Source organism: Lissotriton helveticus, chromosome 10 (genome assembly GCF_964261635.1).
Source record: "Lissotriton helveticus chromosome 10, aLisHel1.1, whole genome shotgun sequence".
NCBI lineage: Eukaryota > Metazoa > Chordata > Amphibia > Caudata > Salamandridae > Lissotriton > Lissotriton helveticus.
This window is the reverse complement of record NC_136071.1, coordinates 541,417,085-541,437,165: the sequence shown is the minus strand read 5'-3', so window position 1 is coordinate 541,437,165 and position 20,081 is coordinate 541,417,085. Positions and strand designations below refer to the sequence as shown.

Genomic DNA, 20,081 nt, shown 5'->3' with positions numbered 1-20,081 from the left:
CAGAGGAGCAGGTAGCCAGCAATTTCAGTACTTGTCTGCAGGAACCGGCAGTTTGGATGGCGAACAATTGCCTCAAACTAAATGGAAATAAGACAGAGGTGCTGATTGTTGGGAAGGCCCCATCGGTGTGGACCTCGGCTTGGTGGCCTCAAGCGCTGGGCCCTTTACCCTCACCTAGCGAACAAGTTAGGAATCTGGGGGTATGGCTCGCTACTAAGATCACTTTTGAGCACCACACAAGACGGGTGGCAGGCACATGTTTTGGCATCCTAAGGGGTCTCAGGAAGACACTGGACCTATTGCCACCGACAGCCAGGAAAATCATTGCCCATGCCTTATTACCATCAAGGATGGACTATGGGAATGTCCTCTATTTGGGAGCTAATGCCAAATGTACTCAGAGGCTGCAGCATATACAGAATGTGGCGGTACGCTTGGTCCTGATGCTGCCTAAGAGAGCCCCTTCGAAGAGGGTGCTGAAAACACTACACTGGTTTCCGATCAGGGAAGGGGTGCTGTTTAAAGCCTTATGTGTTAGTCACCGAATCACACAGGGGAAAGGGCCCATCTATCTCCATAACCTGCTAACCCTATACAACCCTACCAGGCAGCTGAGATTTAGTGGGACGGGGCAGGTCTAGGTTCCGAAAGTCAGAAGAGCTAGGATGGAAGGGCGCTCCTTTCGCGTTCTGGCAGCTTAACACTGGAACAGACTTCCTCTGAGACTCTTGCTGGAGACGTCAGAGTTGGCGTTCTGCAAAGAGCTGAAAACGTACCTCTTTCCCAAAGAGTAGGCCTGGGCTAGGTAGCGGGTGAGTGGGATGAAATATGAGTTTGAGGTGCTCTGCTTGAAGCCGCACTGCAGCACGGGGACACACTAGCCTAGTGTAACCAGGCGCTTTATAAATTCAGTTATTATTATTATTATTATACCACAGTAGTGACCTCCTAGCCCATGCGATGTGTCACTGTCAATGCAAAGCCACACTCACTGTAGTGATAGATATATGTGTATTGCCAAATGGCGGTTGGCATGTTCCGCCACCCAAATCGCAGTCACTGGCACCAATGTATGGCAGCCATTCTGTGGTAGCGACCGCCTGGCCCCTGCGGTGTATCACTGCCAATGGCAAAGCCACTCTTGCATTAGTGATAGGTATATGTGTATTGCCAAATGGTGGTTGGAATGCTACGCCACCCAAATCAGGCCCTTATAGCCTAATGAGTTTTTAAAAATAGCGGTATGCGTACTCCGCCACCGCGGGCCCAGTCATTTGATACAATTGAAAGATACACAATCACGGTAGCGACCTCCTGGCCCCTGCGGCGTGTCACCGCCAATGCCACAGCCCTTGCAGTCAATGGGAACCGCAATCGCAGTAGCCTAATGCGTTTTTAAAAATAGCAGTAGGCGTGCTCCGCCACAGGGGTCCAGTCATTGGATGCAATTGAAAGATGCATGATCGCGGGGCGAATCCCTGGCCCCTGCATGTGTCTCCGCCAATGCCCCAGCCCTTACAGCTAATGGGAACCGCAATCGCGGTAGCCTAATGCAATTTTGAAAATCGTGGTAGGCGTGCTCCATTGGATCCATTTGAAAAAAGCTGACCTGGAACACCAATTGCAGCAGCTCAGAACCACTGAAACTACCCCTGGGGGCTATATATGTGTGGGAGAGAGCCTCACATTTCCAATGCTTCCATTGCCTGCTGCCTGACACCCCTCACCAACAACTTCTGCTGCTACTGTCTCCAGAACCTGCTGCCTGACACCCCTCACCACCAACTGCTGCTGCTCCTGTCTCCGGAGCCTGCTGCCTGATACTAATCACCACCAACTGCTGCTGCTCCTGTCTCCAGAGCCTGCTTCCTGACACCCCTCACTACCAACTGCTGCTGCTCCTGTCTCCAGAGCCTGCTGCCTGACACCCCTCACCACCAACTGCTGCTGCTCCTGTCTCTTGGACTCAGTGATGTCGAGGACTGAGAAGACCAGGGCCCATCCCTTCACCACCTAGGGGCTGAAGGTCCTGTAAGATGAGGTGCTCACACAGTAAGGGAGGCTATATGGTGCTCCAGATGTCATGGTAAGTGTTTCAGAGTGGAAGTGAGAGTGCAGGGAGTGCACACATGAAGTTGATCTGCTGCAGTATCTGCCTGAGAGTGTGGGTTTGTGTTATACACTGCCTAGTATGCTGTCTCCTGGGAAAAGGGTTGGTAGCCTATTTCACACGTTTCCCTGCCTGCCCAGCAATATTGGAGGGACATGTATATTTTTGTCAGCCATACAGTGACGAAGCAAGTTGGTAATACAGGAGTCAGGACAGAAATTGCCTGTGTGAATGAATGTGTGGGTCCCTGATGTTCTTGACAGGCTCAACTGTAGCCTTATCACGGTTTGATGTCCAGAGGTCAGCACTATGCTCAGGACTTAAATGCCAGAGGGTGACACTCTTGGTGATAATTCACCTATGACACAGCAGATTGTTGTACTTTTGTACAGAGCCCCTTCCATTTCCACAAGCATGTGTACTGACTCGCATGTGTAGGCACTGTTTATGCTCTCATATTGTCCCCTCATGTGACATTTCTGATGCCCCACTTTGGACCTCAGTGTGAGCCCACCTGGCTTGCACAGTCACTGTCCAATCTGACAAGGACACATCACTGAATGTACAGAATTAAACATTTGGGTTGTCTGCTAGACCAGTGGTTCCCAATCTGTGCGCCGCGGCACCCCAGTGCGCCATCAACACCTGTCAGGGGCGCCGCGAAAAGATGTTCACCAAGCACACAGTTTAGGAACCACTGACTAATAGACAATAAGGGTAATACGGGGGTGAAGGTCAGGATGCTGCACACAAGAATTTATAAACCATGGAGGTTTATTCTTTCAGTTTAAACACAGGAGTTCAGGAGGCCAGAAAGAGGCCGGAAAAGTGCAAGCGCTGCAGCACCTTAATTTGCAGTTCAGGCAGAGCCTTTTTGGGAAGGAGGACAGGCCCGAGTGGGTCACACAAGGTCTGCAGGCAGGTAGACGGGGGCTGGGATGTAGGTCAGTGAGCATGGAATTAGGCTTGGAGGTGTACCTTAAGATGGAGGAAATAAAATGTCCTGTGCACTAAAAGTAAAAGGAAATATTTGCAGACAGCCTGCTTTTACACACAACATCCCCTTGAAAATAATCATTTACAGCGCCTGGAAGCCATCTCTGGTGCAGCACTGCATGCAAAAGCAGGCGGGTGAAAACTTGTGGCCACTAGCAGTGTTATCCAATTTACAAATATTATAGAAAAATCTCAGTAGGTTTATATTCCTGCTAAGAGCTGTGCAAAGCCTTTCACTAATGTACGTTGCTTTCATAATTTTCTATTTTGCTAATTTTAAACACAGTGGGGCTGTGCAAGGACATTGATTGCCTTTCAATCTTCCATCAACAAGTCCTGGGCACTTAGACACTCCCCATTTGCGCCACAGATTGTTTTGAACCAAACTTGTTAAAGTTTGCACAGTGTCACCCCAATAGTCCGTGGACATTTTTTTCTTATATATGTCACTGCTGGGATGTAGGTCAGTGAGCATGGAATTAGGCTTGGAGGTGTACCTTAAGATGGAGGAAATAAAATGTCCTGTGCACTAAAAGTAAAAGGAAATATTTGCAGACAGCCTGCTTTTACACACAACATCCCCTTGAAAATAATCATTTACAGCGCCTGGAAGCCATCTCTGGTGCAGCACTGCATGCAAAAGCAGGCGGGTGAAAACTTGTGGCCACTAGCAGTGTTATCCAATTTACAAATATTATAGAAAAATCTCAGTAGGTTTATATTCCTGCTAAGAGCTGTGCAAGGCCTTTCACTAATGTACGTTGCTTTCATAATTTTCTATTTTGCTAATTTTAAACACAGTGGGGCTGTGCAAGGACATTGATTGCCTTTCAATCTTCCATCAACAAGTCCTGGGCACTTAGACACTCCCCATTTGCGCCACAGATTGTTTTGAACCAAACTTGTTAAAGTTTGCACAGTGTCACCCCAATAGTCCGTGGACATTTTTTTCTTATATATGTCACTGCTTTAATTGTCCTGTTTGAACAAGCAAGTTTGTGTGCCTCCCAGACTAGAATGACGCAATACAAATGGGCTGCAGAAGCATCGTAAATTGAAATGTACATTCAATAATACAGTACAGTTTACTTATTGAATCATAATATAGGTTCCAGCATTAAAATCAGCCTCTCCAATCATGCATCTGTTGGTCCTGGGTTGGCCTTGATGCAGGTAGAAATGTTCTCCCAAGAATATAGAAGTCAGTCTTCGACTCTCCGAAGCTATGCAGGTAGAGATGTGCTCCCTAGTATATAGAAGTCAGTCTTCAACTCTCCGAAGCTGCCTGCTCTGTAAACTCAGTGGAAATGATGTAGCAACGCTTATTGTGCAGTGTAGTAAACAGGGCATGGTGTGACACTGATAGTAGGACAGGAACACAACAATAATCAGGACAGTAAAATTTTAAGTACAAAGGCAGCAGGGAGAAGCCTGCTCCAGATCCAGGGCTGCCGGCGCACATCATAATGCTGTCAATGCACATTCCAGATCTGCCAGTACATCTCACAGGGCTTTCAGTGCACATTTCTGGGCTGGCAGTGCCAAACATAGGGCTATCAGAGCCAACGCATGCCAAAGAGCCCCAGAACGCATTCCAGATCTTCCAGTGCATCCAAGAATTTTAAGGGCCACTTTGCCCTGCCCTCTGCATGATCCAAGTGCCCCTGGTTTAGTAAAGTGTAGCTATCTGCCCCTTCATTCTACACATATCCATTGTGCTTTACTGCCACAAATAATGAAACACATAATAGCTGCACTCTTACACCTAGCAACAGCACGAAAGGTGCAGATGAGAATTATTTATTTGGTCCCCCACCCTTCTCCCCCTCCATTTGGTTCCCAGGAGTGAGCTCCACATCTCATCTTTGATTATAATACCTTCATCGGCTTCATACCAATTATTTTCAGGGAGGCTGGGTATACATCCCCCCCTCAAAACCCCCCACCCCGTCAAAAAAAAGGAGCATAATGGGGAGCCGTGGCCAACGGCCTAAAGGTAAAGGGAATCGCAGGATGAAAAAGTTTGGGAACCACTGTGCTAGACTATCCATCATACAGCCATCTCAGACCTGTAGATTGCACACGACAGGCCTTGTAAGAAGGGTGTGAGATTGTGAGATCATGTCCCTAAATTTGACCTCAATAACACAGTGAGCCATTCAAAGGGCAAGGACATTGAGGGTTGCGCAATGTTGGACACAGTGTGTCTGCCCGAAACATAATTTCCAATGTAATGTATGACTTGCTCACCCACAAACTGTATAGTAGATGTAGCATCCCTACACATAGCTTTCTTTGCTGGCATACTGCGTGTATGAGATTGGCAGGTACTGTGTCTGCCCTCATACCTGCATGCATTTTCGTATGATTCTCCCATGCTAATGTACTCTGTGAGATGCCGTATTGTCTCTACTAGACATATCTGTGAAGTAGTGCTGAGTTAGTATCATGCTCCTGTACTGAGAGATAGTGGTACATAACCCTGTGTCACTGTTTTTCCCTCTTGTCTCCCATGCCTGCAGCTCAAAGTCCACCAGTGTAAGGCCGTGTGGAGGGCCATTGCATGTAAGGTGTGGGCTCTGGGTGTCTCCAACTGACACCAGTGGTGAGGCATCAAGCATGACTGCTACACACAAGCACACTGACATCGATGTGACCAGTACTTGGAGGGGGACAGGAGTCTGTTTGTGGTATCACAGCCAGAGACACCAACCTCAACATCATCTGTCGCCAGCGTTGACACATCTATGTTGGGAGGCACACGGAGCAGGAACTCTGCCTCCTCTTCCACGATACAGTGCCTAGTGCTCAAACTCCCAGCTACTTTCACTAGTGCTGCCCTTGTTCACACGTGTAAGAAGGGAAGAGTGTCCTTCACCCCAGGCACCGCTGCCCCTGCCCCTGCCTCCCCTGCCGCCCCTGCTTTCATCAGTGTTGAGTCTCTGGACCTTTTGCGCCAGCTGTGTGTGGGCCAGACAACTCTCCTCAATGCCTTCCTAGAGCACGACAAAAAGTTGGCACAGGTAGTTACTTTCATGGAGGGCATTCATTCAGATGTGGGTTGGCTACAGCGAACTGTCCAGTCTTTGTCCTCCGCAGTGACGGCAGCCATTCAGCTGCCACAGTCTCAGAGTCCAGCTCCAGTCCCTTTGGCCAGCCCTCTGCCAGTGGCTACATCTGACGATGGTGACCACACACCACATACCTCAGGCTCAATATACAGCACACACAGCACACAACAGCCCAAGCGGGCCCGAGTGCAGACACCACCCCCCCCAAAAAAGCAAAGCCACCCCAGAGCGCAAAGGCAAAAGCCCTTCAGGTGACACTCAGGGGCATAAAGCCAAGAAGCAGGCCTCAGGCCCACATGCCTCAGAGGCATCCCCAGCCAAGAACTCTCCTGTCTCAAAAGCGTCTCGCAGGGAAAAGCAATTAATTCCCATTCCTGCTGTGAAGCTGGTGCCAGCTAAGGGTCCACATAAAGAGCCCGCAAAGGCAGATTTACCCACAACGTGAACTCCTATCCAGAGCCCCGTGAAGCAGTGGAAGGAGGTCAGTGTAGGGGGTTCAACTGGTCAACAGGTGATGGGGAGAAAAGGCAAGGCCAGGCCAAGCGTACCACCGGATCCAGCAGGTCCCCGAGGGAGAGCCACCGGCTGCACCTGGTGCAGCTTTGGTGGAGAGTGCGCCTGTTGTGGCCGCAACACCTAACACTACTCCCAAGAAAAAACTTCCATTTAGACTCTCCAAGAAGTAGAATTTCACCCCTCCACATTCTCCTTGCTACACTGTGTCTAACGGTAGCATGACTCCACCTCCACGTGCCTCCACACCACCTGGTCCAAGCAGCCCTCCAACTTTCAAAGCCACTGATGCCTCTGCCTCAGCTGGGCCTCTCACTCCCAGGTCCAGTCCTCCAATTGGCCTGACACTCAGCCACCTCCCAGTCCAACTGACAGACAAGTCTGAGTCAAAGTCCCCCTGACACACCTGTCTCTCCTACAGCGGTACCTGGACTGCCCATTGTAATCCCCCTAACTGTGTTGCTGACATTGGCAGTGTACAGTGTCACCCAGTCCCCGGGCTGGATCTAATCCATACACGTGCCTACTCTGCACTTTGGACTGGCCACTGGCCTTGCTTTGTTTGCCCATTCCCTGTGCAGCTTCTCATGTACCTACTCTACACTTTGGACTGGCCACTGACTTTGCTGTGCTTCCCCTTTCACTGTGCAGCTTCTCATGTACCTACTCTGCACTTTGGACTGGCCACTGTCCTTGCTGTGTTCGCCCATTCCCTGTGCAGCTTCTCATGTACTTACTCTGCACTTTGGACTGGCCACTGGCCTTGATGTTCATGGCAGTGTTTGCCCATTCCATGTGTAGCTTCTCATGTACCTACTCTGCACTTTGAACTGGCCACTGGCCTGGCTGTGTTCGCCCATTCCCTGTGCAACTTCCCATGTATCTACTCTGCACTTTGGACTGGCCACTGGCCTTGCTTTGTTTGCCCATTCCCTGTGCAGCTTCTCATGTACCTACTCTGCACTTTCGACTGGCCACTGTCCTTGCTGTGTTCGCCCATTCCCTGTGCAGCTTCTCATGTACTTACTCTGCACTTTGGACTGGCCACTGGCCTTGATGTTCATGGCTGTGTTTGCCCATTCCATGTGCAGCTTCTCATGTACCTACTCTGCACTTTGAACTGGCCACTGGCCTGGCTGTGTTCGCCCATTCCCTGTGTAGCTTCTCATGTATCTACTCTGCACTTTGGAATGGCCACTGGCCTTGCTGTGTTTGCCCATTCCCTGTGCAGCTTCTCGTGTAGTCACTCTGCACTTTGGACTGGCCACTGGTCTTGATGTTCATTGCTGTGTTTTCCCATTCCCTGTGCAACTTCTCATGTACCTACTCTGCACGTTGTACTGGCCACCGGCCTTGATGTTCATTGCTGTGTTTACCCATTCCATGTGCAGCTTTTCATGTATCTACTCTGCACTTTGGACTGGCCACTGGCCTTGCTGTGTTTGCCCATTCCCTGTGCAACTTCCCATGTATCTACTCTGCACTTTGGACTGGCCACTGGCCTTGCTTTGTTTGCCCATTCCCAGTGCAGCTTCTCATGTACCTACTCTGCACTTTCGACTGGCCACTGTCCTTGATGTGTTCGCCCATTCCCTGTGCAGCTTCTCATGTACTTACTCTGCACTTTGGACTGGTCACTGGCCTTGATGTTCATGGCTGTGTTTGCCCATTCCATGTGCAGCTTCTCATGTACCTACTCTGCACTTTGAACTGGCCACTGGCCTGGCTGTGCTCGCCCATTCCCTGTGTAGCTTCTCATGTATCTACTCTGCACTTTGGTCTGGCCACTGGCCTTGCTGTGTTTGCCCATTCCCTGTGCAGCTCTCATGGAGTCACTCTGCACTTTGGACTGGCCACTGGTCTTGTGTTTGCCCATTCCCTGTACAGCTTCTCATGGACCTACTCTGCACTTTGGACTGGCCACTGGTCTTGTGTTTGCCCATTCCTTGTGCAGCTTCTTAATTACCTGCTCTGCACTTTGTATTGGCCACTGGCCTTGATGTGTTTGCTCATTCTCTGTGCAGCTTCTCATGTACTTACTCGGCACTTTGTACTGGCCACCGGCCTTGATGTTCATGGCTGTGTTTGCCCATTCCCTGTGCAGTTTCTCATGTACTGTGACGGGGTGGCGGGGCTAGGGAGTGACAATGCTGATGTACACGCAGACGGCTGGTCTGCTCTACCGTTGACCCCCCTTTCTGTTGTCCCTATACAGACTGATGCCTATGCTGCCGTACCTGGGGATTGGTGGTCGGCTGTCCCGCGGATACCCCCGGTCACCCCTGCAGTGAATGACGACCCTAGCCTGCAGGACTGGGGCACAAAGGAGACCGATAGCATATGGAACTTTGCTCCGGTAAAAGAACACGGCCCCTTTAACTACAGACTACACGACGGCGTGGCCACGCCCCCTGAGGGCGTCGAGGAATCAAAAGCCGGAAGAGAGAAGGAGACGACGGACGGCGTTTCCCTGGAGGCGGAAGGTGTGTTGGAGTGGAGACGGAGAGCAGTGGAGTCGAGTGTTGGAAGCGGAGGTGAAGCGTGCGGAAGGAGCCCAGCTGAGACCGACAAGCCAGGAGGCCACCGATTCGGCGCTTCGCCCTGCCACGGTCCCACGGGAGGAGCGTGGCTGGACAAGGTACGGGGTACTGTGGCCGGCTGGGTGGGGAGGAGCGACCCGAAGAAACCGAGAGCCCCAATGTAAATATTGTACAGTCAGATATCCCCCCCCTTCACGAGCACACCGAACGGCTGTTGTTAACTGAGCACTTGGTTGTCCCTCACTCCCTGGGCCCTTGCAAGTCGTGCACGGACATCCCAGTGATTGTGCCTTCTCTTGTTTTCTTTCCTTTCCGGGACGCCTCCGGACGAGTCTGCACTCCTGTACCAGAGGGCGACGAGATCTACTTCCCTCCATACCGGCGAGAGCGACTCGATACCCTACATCACTCTGGAGTATTCAGGATTCACGAGAGGTGTCAGGACGGAGACCTCAGACTTTGCCAAACTCAGAGCGTCCTCTAAAAGGCGTAAAGCATACTTAAAAATAAAACCTTCTTTAAGAGCACTCTTCCCTGACTCTGCATCTTTGGATTCCACCCCCCTGGCTTCTGCTGCGTCTTCCCCTGTGATCCCCGAGCCTGCCCCTTTACATGTACCTACTCTGCACTTTGGACTGGCCACTGGCCTTGCTGTGTTTGTCCATTCCCTGTACAGCTTCTCATGTACCAACTTTGCACTTTGTGCTGGCCACTGGTCTTGCTCTTGTCTACTTTTGGTGCCTATATGTGTAATATGTGAATACAGACAGGTACTCCTGTGTCTGCTTTGTCAGTGTCCTAGCTAAATAAAGGGTTTTATGTGTGGCTATGCTTTAATGTAACACATGCTCTGTATGCCACTTTAACATTGCCAATGGTTGATTTGACTTTTTCAGGATTTTGCGGAGGTGACAGGCACTTCAGTTCTTATTGAGTCTAAGGCTTGGGGTGCAATGATGGGTATTTGTGATAAGCTTCTACTATCCTAATCAATCTATGGTGATGTTAGCTAAATTGTAAACATGGCATGTTGGAATGCACTGCCAGCACATAGTGGGATTCTATTCACAGTATTGCAGGCAGGCTGTCCAGGGTCTATCATCTATGTGTGACCTTTCTTGATGTGTGACCCGCAGTGTTGGTGTATGGTCATCTTGTGATGGCCAGTCATCACAGTCACATGGGTAGGTTTCAATGTGTGCACTTGTGTGGTCATGAAGTGTGCAGTGTGAAGGGGTGACTTTGCACACATGTGTAACCCATGAGCTGAGAGCCTGTTAGTTTGATTTGGCAGCCCTGTGTGTGTGATTTTGTGCACTTGTGGGAGTTGTAGGTTGTGCACTATGCAGTGTGTTGGTGTGTCCTTGCACTTCTGAAAGACCCCAACTTGTAGTTGGTGCCAATTGTGAGTATGTAGAGTGTGTGACTGGCAACTCGGTGTTGTGTTTTGTTGATTAACCATGTGTCTTGATACTGTTTGTGCTCACTGTGCAGATCTGCTCAGCCACACTGACATTGTGGGTGTGTTTTCTCATACATTGCTGTCACTTTTTTCTCCAGTATGACATGCAGGATGTGAAGTTATATCATCCCCTATCTGTGCTTCTGATGCCTACCCATTGTGAGTGAGCACTCCATCTATTTGTGTATGGTGCACTCCAGACATGTCCACTGCTGATGTACACAGCACTTCACTCTCATGTCAGCTGTCCCCTTGGATTGCCAGTGTGTGTGCCTCCTCACCACATTATTTGTTACACTACGCTTTGTGGTGATGATCTGTGCACAGGACCAATGTGCCACTCAGGACAGTTTTTCAATTGGTTATATGTGATTTTCTTGTACTGTTTTGCAGTCATGGTTGCTCATATATTTAATAATTAATGAACACCTTGATTGTCTTTTTGTGACCGAAACATGGCTGGCCTGGTGCAACCCTGATATTGCAAATAAGGATATCTCATTCAGAGATTAGACAGACTAGAGCTACATGGGGAGGCCTGGCATTTATCCATCTTGGCACCCTTAGGTGTTCTATAACTCAACTACTTGATTTAAAAGGAGCGGAGGGCATCAGTAGTTTCTTTATTCAGTTACATGACTCCTTCTCATTTGCGGGAGTACTTCTTTACCATCCACCAGGACCCTATAAAGACTTTCTTGATAATATTGGAGAAGTAGTCAGTACATTAGCTCTTAGATTTTCCAATCTTATGGTGTTAGGAGATCTCAATTTTCATTCGGACTCACAAAATGACTCAGGGGTAACATGCTTTAAGGCGAAAATGGATATACTTCGTCTAGAACAACGCTCCCTAGATGCCACACATAGTGCAGGCCATACGTTGGACTGTATCTGCTCCAACTTGGAAACTCTTAAGGTGAAGACCCCAGTTGAGCAAATGTGGACTGATCATAAATGTATCCCTTTCGAGATTTTGTCAAAGAATAGACCTCTCTTTAGGGAAAATAATAGCAAAGCCACCCAACAGGTAAAATCCAGATGGAAGGAATTAACAGCTCACCAAAATTTGCTCTCAGTAGCATAAATGTGTAGACCTAACTTGCAAGGTGACCCTATCCCCGATACCCAGCTTTTTGTCCAGTTCATGCACGACCTAAAAGACCGGTTGGCACCATCTGTTCCACATCACAGCAGACTAAACAAGAAGCCATCTGCCCCATGGTATTCGCAAGCCCTAAAATAACAACAAGGCCAGGTCAGGTCATTGGAACGCAGAAAGAGTCAAAACTATGAGGATACAGAGCTAAACCATTTTAAAGTAGCCCCTAGGAAATACCATGCCTTGATAAAAACTACCAAAAAAGCCTACTACATAGAGGCAATTAATACTACCCAGGCAAACCAGAAAGTGATTTTTAAAATAGTCAATTTACGAGACCAAAAACTTACAACAAGAGATTCCCCCTTCTCAGAGTCTCTGTAATGACATTGCAGAATGCTTTGAAGAGAACGTTTGCATACTACAAAAGGATTTCCCCCTGCCTATCCCTTCCTCCACTAATAATGATTTTCAGGCAGATTGGGACAAAACCTTGCTCCCGTTGTGATCCCTGCCCCCCATTAGTATTACCCACTCTTATTGATATTGTGAACCCTATTATAATCAATATAATAAATTCCTCCCTTTCCACTGCCAAGATTCCAGCAGATTGGAAACTCACAGCTGTAAAGCCTCTTCAAAAGAAACAAATTCCGGATCCGGCGACCCTGTCTAATTTAAGCCTCATCTCTCTCCTACCAAGTCTGTGTAAGTTGACAGAAAAATTTGTAAATAAATTACTCACAACATATCTGGAGGAAACAAATCTGCTTCACTCTAATCAATCTGGCTTTAGAGCCAAACACTCCACAGAATCTGCACAATTGTAAACGGCTGAAATCCTCAAAGCTGCCGTGGATCAAGGAAAAAGAGCAGTATTGGTATTACTAGACCTGTCTGCGGCCTTCGACATGGTCTCACATGCCATCCTTTTAGACCGCCTCACCTCCTTTGACCTCTCGGGTCCTGTCCTTGATAAAGAACTTCCTGCAGGATCACAAGCAAGTGATTACACTTGGCCAATATAAGTCACCAGAGAAGGCACTTCTCTCAGGGGTACCAAAGGGATCGAGTCTCAGTCCGACTCTCTTTAATGTCTATATGGCTCCACTGATTAAGCTGATATCGTCCTTTAATATTGATACTATCTCATATGCGGATGATATACAGCTAATCTTGGTGCTGGAGAATAACACCACACAGGCAGAAGAAAATCTCTGCGACTGCCCGACTGCAACTTTCAGTTGGATGAATGCAAACCACCTAAAGTGTAATTCCGAAAAAACTGAAATGTTACCCCTAGGCCAAGGACATTTCTTTTCACCCAAATTTTGGTGGCCAGCAAATACCACCCCTCCTGCAAACACAGTAAATGTGGTTAGGAATTTGGGAATTACATTTGACACCATTCTGTCATTCAAACAGCAATTGCTGGCAGTTGCTGGAACTTGCTTCCATAGTATAAAAAATCTAAAGATATTTTTTGACCTGATTTCTTTTTCAGCAAGGCAAACAGTGGCCATAGCCTTTATTACATTGAGTCTAGATTACTGTAATAGCCTCTATGCAGGGAGAAATAAGTCAGTCCTACATAGGCTATGAAGGGTCCAGTATGCTTCAGCACGACTAGTCCTGAGGTGGCTCAGAAAGTCATCTGCATCGGCTGCCCTAAACACACTTCACTGGCTGCCAATTTACAAACGCGTTATTTTTAAGGTCCTCTTCATTACTTTTAGGATTTTTCACTCCTTGGGCCCTCAATATCTTCACACACTCTTTAAGCGATAAACTCCTTCCCGAAGTTTAAGATCAACTAAAGCCAATATACGTAAAATGCCAGCTTTCAGATTAGCAACGAAGGGAGGAAAATCACTCATAGTGTTGGGTTCAAAGGCATGGAATAAACTTCCTCCACAGCTTTGTCAGATTACATCTGAGCTTCATTTCAGGAAAGCCTTAAAAACCTGGATTTTCAGCGCATCTGATTCTCTCTGCAAAACTCTGACTATTAGCAGTCCACCAGGTTCAGATGTTGCCCTCCCTGGATTCCATTTAGCGCCACGATGCTCCTTTGGAGTGACAGTTTGTGCTCTATAAATGGACATTTACATTACATTACATTTACATTGCATATGCAGTTCAACTGTTTGTGCTGCACAGTCCTCTCGTCATGTCTGGGTGTCCCAGACTTGTGCATCTGTGAATGATGGGTGAGCTGTATGTGTGTTTGCTGAGGTACTTCTTCCCTTCCTGAGTGTGATGTTGTCTGTGTGCTATGGTGATTTTTGTTGTGGGGGTTTATGGTGTGGCACTCAAATCTGTGTGGAACTGGTATGTTTGGTGTGCACACACTGCTTGTTGTGCATGCAGTGCTGTGACTGTATGTTGCCTTGTAATTGTCTGGTGTGAATCCCCTGATGTACAGCTGTGTCTGCAATATGATGGATTGGCATGTGCATATGGTGTGTGTTTGATGTGGATGTGTGCAGTGTTTGACCTGTGTTGTCTCTTACAGCTGACAGATGCTCGGTGTGTGATGTTCTATCTGCATGTCAATGTGTGTGATTTATTTGTGCATTGTAATACATTCAGCTGTGTTTTGCAAGTGTAGTGTGCATTGCATGTCTGTCTGTAACATGCACCTAGGGCTATTCTTGTTCCTGGGCTTGTTTTGAGTGCACCTTGGTATTTTCTCCTCTTATATTTGACCTGTCACTTGTCAGGATTGTGTATGTGCAAGCATGTGGTACCATGTTGACTTGACGGGTGGTGAGGTATGTCTCTCTGTCTTTTCTTATTGGCCCATTGCTCCCAGTTTGTGTCTATGATTGTTTTGAGATGATGCACGTCTTGTCTGTGTTGGGGTATGGTGTCTGTGCATTGTTCCTGAGTGATGATGTTGTGTACTCCTGTTCCGTCTGGGCTCCTATTGCCTTCCCACTGTTTTACTGCACAGGTCTGGGCTTACTGTACTTCTGTGCATGTTGTTAATGAGTTTTGTGTTTGGCTGCTGTTTATGTGCCACCATTGGTTCAGGCATCCCTGAGTGATCTATGTGTGTGATGTTTGTGGATGCCCCCAGGGAGTGTGATTGTTTGTCTGTGTATTCACAGGACATTATTGGCACCATTCTGTGTGTTTGACACTGGTGTTGAGTGTTGCAAGTGTGAGGTGGTTGGGGGAGGGGTATGTGTAAAGGACCCAACTTGTGTTTGACAGTCATGGAGTGTGACAATGGGCCCTCTGTGTTGTGCTGATGGCATACACATGTCAAGTTGTTGGATGCAGATGTGTGGCTGATCACTGTTTGACTTCAGACACTTCCTATCATCCCTGTGAATATGCATGGGCTGCCTTGTTGTCTCCCTGAGTTGTTGCACAGAGGTGACTGTGGTTTCATTTCACTCACTGTGCCAGCCATGTGTGATTTGATGGGCTAAGGGTGTTGTTATATGGTCCTTCTTTTGCATGTGATATACACATGCTTTCTGGCTAGCTCCTTGGCGTTCCATTTGTGTCCCTCAAGAAAAGAGAGAGGGACCCAAACACCAAAGGAGAAGGGTACCAGAATACACCTTAGTCCGAAAGAACCCCTTTTGGTAAATTTCCCATGTTCAAATTCACACTCACAACATGAACCCTATGTCACCAATATAAAGACCACGAACAAAGAGATAAAAGAATCAAGTAACAAATACAATTGTATAAGCAGTAAAAAAATGTGTTTTTTAATTAATACATTTATACGTGTAACAAAATACAATGTGTACTGTAAATAAAATACATATGGGAACTTCTTCTTAAATTCAATAAAAAAACAACACATGGAGACCAATATACCTTAACACTGTACGAGACGGCTTGAATTCAAGGGAAGAGCGGGATCGGCTAATAGGGGCTACCTAAAGAGTGAACCAATACTGTACTTGGCCTATATTTGTAGTTTAGGGATAGAAGGGACTATTTTATAATGTTAGATGTTGTTTGAACCAGCTGAGAGTCTTGACTGTGCAAGATACTACTAGTGAGTAACAGAATTCCCATATTTAAAAATACATGACGTTATCGCCTATATGATTATCTTCAATTATTCTTTGTGGTTATATCGTAAGCATTGGTATATACTTACCTGCTATTACTAGATTGAGCCACTAGATGGAGTTATCCCATAAAATATCTTTTGGAGATTTTTCATGTATCTTTTCGGAAAGGTGTTTACTTTTGGTATTTCAATTGAAAAACCATATTTGTATCAATTGATATACACATGTTTTGGCGATTTCTAGTTAGGTAAGTGACAACCATCTGAGATGAATATGGGTAGTAATATTACGATGCCCGGTTTTAATTTCCACTTGAAGATGGCGCCTGTTGTTGTAGACGTAGACCACGTAGATCACGTGGTGTACATAGCCAAGACTATTTTGGTCTGTCCGGCTGCAATATGCATTACAAGATGGCACCCGTTCTTTGAGACATAGATCACGCCGATCACAAGGTGTACCCAGCTAAGACTGTTTTGGTCCGAGTAGGAGGGTTTATAAACGGCATTTTTAGGGGGTTTATAAACGGCATTTTTAGGTAGTTGCATCTTATCCACCGACAGAGGCTTATAACCGATATGCCTCTCAATATTATTCAGGTAAAACGCAGGGTTCACCTTTATTATTTTTCTTTTGGCGAGAATAGCCTAATCTGATGGGTGGAGGATTTTTTTGATACGTTAAGAAAGGGGCACGCTGCGGGAACCTTTTTTACAACAGTATATTACGGTTATAGGCCATAGATGGTCCTCTCTGCATGTGGTTCTATTTCATGCAATGCATGGTTTATAACGGCATTACTAGGTAAAATTGACTTTCCCTAACTTTTAATGAGTAGTTCTGTGTCAGGATATCTAATTTTTCCATTTTGGCATTTCTCGTAGAAATCGAGACTGGAGGGCGATACCCAATCAACATTCAGGATTTTTTAAGTGGATGTACAAGGAAAAGAAGAGTCATGTTGAGTCCTTCTAGGTAAACAATATAAATAGGATTTTTTTTGGTAAGTAGCCGGTTGGTCCTTGTTGGAAAAGTAAAATGAGGAACTTCGATTTATAGGAACATAGGACTTTTAGAGAAGATACAAGACATTTCTTCCTGAATACACGCCACATTCTTAAAGGTAAATCTCATACTAGGGTGTGGCGTGTTAATGAAAGTTACAGGCACGTTTATATGTAGAGTGATAATAGTCTCCTTCTTGATTAGGTACTGGCCACACAAACATATATCAATTTGGACCGTATCTTCGTAGTTGTGGAATCGTGCAGCAAGGTGCGCTTCACTGCAATGAAGGTAATCGTTGCAAGATATCATTGTTGATTCCACCACTAGCATAACAAATGGAATAATTTTGTATCCATAAATCTAATTAATATATTTGGATTCTGTATTACAGATACATATAGGAGCAAGAAAAAGAGGATTCTTTCTTTTCCATTCTAATTTCAACTGAGGCCTATTGAGCTCTATTTTTGAATTTGAATAAGGTTACTTTTTCTGCCTCATAATGCTTTTAGAGCACTCTGGATGTATGAATGCAGATATTATGGGTGTGTTTGACTGAATGTGGAAACCTTTAATGTCACCAGTGTTTTGAGGATATGCTTAAGCAGGGGGGTAAAACATCAAGCGATTCGATAATCATATTCTGATATTTTTGTGTGTGTTACAGAATTGAGTTTAAACAATTGGGAGCTATTGTTAAATCCTGAAGAAGGTGACGGGCAAAATATTGTGCCCACCGAAACGCGTTGATGCACTGATAAAGGAAAGCCTACTGAAAATCTGTATGGACAACTGTTAAGATTAATAATTTCTTTGACAATAGAGAAATTGATCGATGTGAGATTTAGTAGTTCTCTCTGTGACTAGGAAATATTTTTGTGCTTGTTCTCCCATTTTTGTTGCTGCTATGATTCATCATTAATTCTGTATGGTTTTTAATTGTATCAACAATATTGGTCTCCATATGGTTTTTCTCATAGGTTTTATGAAGAAGTTCCAATGTGTAGTTTATTTAGAGTAAGCATTGTATTTTGTTACACGTATACATGTATTAATCAAAAACATCTTTTTTTACTGTTTATACAATTGTATTTGTTGCTTGATTCTTTTATCTCTTTGTTCGTGGTCTTTATATTAGTGACTTAGAGTTCATGTTGTAAGTGTGCATTTGAACATGTGAAATTTACCCTAAGGGGGTACTTTCTGACTAATTTCTATTAGTGTCCACCTCACTTTAGCTTTGTCCTTTTCTTGTCCTCCATTGCTGCTGACATCCGATCTGTTTAGGTGGCTGTTTGTCAGTGTGAGGTGTGTCTAGTTGAATGATTGTTCATATTCATTGTGAGTGTTCATTTTGTGATTTGCTTGACCTGAGTGTAGTGTGGGTGTGGTGTGAGGGTTGCCCTGGCCTTGAGCTTATGTGCTGAGTGTTCCTCTGCAGCCCCACCTGCTGAGACTGTCTCCCTGGTTGTTTGGTGTGTGTACAGGGTGTTGGTTCACCTGGCTGGTTATTGTGCATGGGGAGCACAGAAGGAGCACATTGCATGCCCCTTAATGGTTGTGGGGGGCATAGAGTGTAGAAGGTAGAGGTGTGGCCCTATGATCTTTGTGGACTGCCCATGCCTGGTACTGGCCCTGCCTTCTACATTCTGTACATGTTTTCCCGGGTCTTCAACGCTGCAGTGATGTGAACGGGACATTGCATGGATATCGCGGTTGATGGGTGACCTGGATGCGGAGGGGTGATTTAGTGACAGGTAGGACATGAGTGGGCAAACTTGTGTATGTGTTCCTGTCCCCACCAGGGTGTCTGGTGTGGATAGGAACCGTATATCCGGCCTGGAGTTGTGTGTTTTTTGTTTGTGTGCGGAGTTGTGTGATTGCGTACCTGCGGCAATGTCCCTGACGGTGCATAACTTGCTGGTTGTGTATCAGGTACAGCACTGGGAAGACGTGTACAGCTGGATCCATTGCGGTCGGGACCGGCAGTTTGGTTTCGCGCTCCGCTGTCATGCTTCCACCATTTCTGGTTGGGTGGTTTCTCCGCTGCGGTGTGATTGGCTGTTTGGGGCATCCTGATTTGTACAGCGGACGGGATGTCATTCTGCACGGCGGTGGGTCTCTACTGGTCCCCACCGCCACGGTAGTGGATGAATTTTTATGGCAGTTCACGTCGCACTGCGGCGGACGGGAAAAGCGCTATGTTTGGCCATACTAATATGACAGCCGTGAGGACAGCTGCTGGCGTGCGGTGGTGCCTCCACCCGCCATCCTAATGGGCCCCTAAGTGTGATTAGAGTCATTTTCTTGCCCGAAATCTGTCAAAATAGAAGCTTCTGAGTAGGAGGAAAACTCTGTAAACATGACAATTTTGGTCACTGTGAGGCATTAAAAAGTGTTTATTCAACATGAGGCATGATCAAATTGACATTTTGAGTCATTCTTTGTATAGTCCAAAAATACATTTTCTGATGAAAAACGATGATGTCTTGAACTTTCTCTAGATGGTCGGTAATGGTGATTTTTGTATGTTTAGTGTTTCGACTGTAAATTACTATTGCTTGTCAATTATCACTTTTGGAACTAAAATGAGTGTGTTTAGAGTCATTTTCTTGCCCTAAATTGGTCAAAATTGAAGCTTCTGAGTAGCAGGAAAAGTCTGTAAAAATGGTAATTTTGGCCACTGGGAGTCTTTAAAAAAGTTGTTATTCAACATGAAGCAGGATTCTGTTGACATTTTGAATCATTTTCTGAACAGTCCAAAAAATCAGTTTCCTGATGAAAAATTATGACCCCCGGACCTGTTGAACTTTCTCCAGATGGTCAGTAATGGTATTTATTAATGTTTAATCTTTTTACTTTAAATGACAATTGCATATAAACTATCACTTTTGGAACTAAAATTGATGTGTTTAGAGTTATTTTCCTGCCCGAAAATGATTTAAATGCAAGCTTCGGAGTAGGAGGAATAGTATGTAAAAATGGCAATTTTGGGTACTAAAACTTGGTTATTCAACATGAGGCACAATCAAATTGACATTTTGAATCATTTCTTGTACAGTCTAAAAATACATTTTCTGATGAAAAATGATGACCTGTTGAACATTCTCAAGATGGTCACTAATAAGGTATTTTTTTGATGTTTAATCTTTTGACTGTACATAAGTATTGCATGTGAACTATCACCTTTGAAACTAAAATTAGTGTGTTTGGAGTCATTTTCCATCCCAAAATCG

The 20,081-nt window shown here is 46.0% G+C and overlaps 1 long non-coding RNA gene across 1 annotated transcript in view; it reads left to right on the top strand.

Moving 5' to 3' along the window:
- The window catches only part of LOC144785392 (uncharacterized), a 68,939-nt gene extending 49,278 nt beyond the window's left edge, over window positions 1-19,661 (top strand). Inside the window, exon 3 of the long non-coding RNA XR_013601851.1 lies at window positions 19,604-19,661. This is a non-coding gene — a long non-coding RNA (uncharacterized LOC144785392). The remainder of the gene's footprint in view (window positions 1-19,603) is intronic.
- The last annotated feature ends 420 nt before the right edge of the window (window positions 19,662-20,081 follow it).